This window comes from Rattus norvegicus, chromosome 5 (assembly GCF_036323735.1).
Source record: "Rattus norvegicus strain BN/NHsdMcwi chromosome 5, GRCr8, whole genome shotgun sequence".
NCBI lineage: Eukaryota > Metazoa > Chordata > Mammalia > Rodentia > Muridae > Rattus > Rattus norvegicus.
Window position 1 is genome coordinate 24,610,931 of NC_086023.1, and position 1,510 is coordinate 24,612,440.

Consider the following 1,510-nt stretch of genomic DNA (forward strand, 5'->3'; position numbering starts at 1 on the left):
TTATCCTGCCCCCTCACAGGGGGTGAAGGAGCTATGGGGGAGAAGGGTAACTTTTTCATATGGGGCTGAGTGGCAGGGCCAGCTCTTCCACTCGTATCATTGGGACTGACTCACCTGAAATCCTACAATGCTCAGGGCCACTCTCCTGAGTACTGAAGCTCGAAGGGGGTTTGAATGGTTAGCTCTCTTGCTCTCATGCCTTCAGGGCCAGCTCTCCCATGATGCACTGGTGAAGGGTAGGGCCAGTTCTACTTAGCCCTTAAATACCAACACGTGCCGTAGCAGCAGTTCAGATCAGCAATGTCCAACTGGCCTTTGGAGGTAGCAGTCCCTTGCTAATGCAGAGCCACAGCCCTAGACATGGCCTCTGGTGGCATCGTGGTACAGGCCAGAAACCTACCATGGTCCCAAGAGGCATTACTGGCTACTCAAATGAAGTTTCTCACTACCCTCTAGACTCCAGTGCTGCCTTTCTTCATCGAACCCACATCTGTCTGTTTCTCATTCTCTTCCATTTCTTACCACTTTCTTGCTCTTAGAGGTGCCTGGAGTCTCTCAGTTTCTGGGGTCATCTCACGAGTTGTCTCAGAAGTGTTATGCTCCACTCATGCATTTTGGCATGGAGTATGAGTCATCCTGGGCATGGTCTGTTCCCTAGACCTGAGCAGTGCTGAATTGGGGTCGTCTCAGGTTAACTCTCTGTCTGGGCCTCATGGCAGTGCCAGTCTAGCGGTTATTTTAGGCCACCCAAATGGCCCTTTGTAAGAATTTTCAGTCTTGGCCTCAATCCTACTGGGCCCACAATCCCAAGCGGGGTTCTCCTACTCTCCATCTTGCTCCCTGTCCTGGGAGCCAATCTGGGCCTGCCTGGCACCAGACTGGCAGTCATCTTAGGCTAGTTTCTTGTTGGAAACCCTTTAAGCTTGATTTTATTCATGGAATGTTAGGCTATTAATCATTCAGATGTTCACAGGTAAGAACACTTAGCATAGACATAGCCTCTCACCCCTCTCCCACCTAGAGATACACATGTGACACAGCAGCCACAACTGCAATGCCTCTTGGGGGAGGTTAAAAACATTCTTTATAGAATTGGGTAGGTTACTATTCCTAAAGAGCTAAAGATTTCTTAAATAAAAAATAAACAAATAAGAGGTGCACTAAGGCAAAACAAAAGAAAAACAAACAATAACAACAACCACACCAGCATCATATTAAGACATCAGCCGATAAAGCAATTACCACACACAAAAATGTTCATATGAGCTACTTGTATAATATTTCTAGGATGGATTGTTCAAAATCTTCAAGTGTGGAATGGCTAAATTGTAGTGCCTTCATGTAATGGCAGTGTACACAGAAATGAAAAAGAAGAAACAATGCTTCATGTATTAGCATGGATGAGTTTCAAAGGCACAATTTAAATGAATTCTCTTGTGGGATTCCATTTTCATGACGATCATCAACAGATGAAGCTAATACACACGTTAGGGATTAAAGAGAACGCTGC

At 45.7% G+C, this 1,510-nt stretch overlaps 1 non-coding gene across 1 annotated transcript; it reads right to left on the bottom strand.

The window, feature by feature from the left end:
* Positions 1–939: 939 nt before the first annotated feature.
* Positions 940–1,071, bottom strand: LOC120103295 (small nucleolar RNA SNORA17). Its single transcript, XR_005505371.1, has one exon. It is a non-coding gene; the product is annotated as a small nucleolar RNA SNORA17 (small nucleolar RNA).
* Positions 1,072–1,510: the final 439 nt, after the last annotated feature.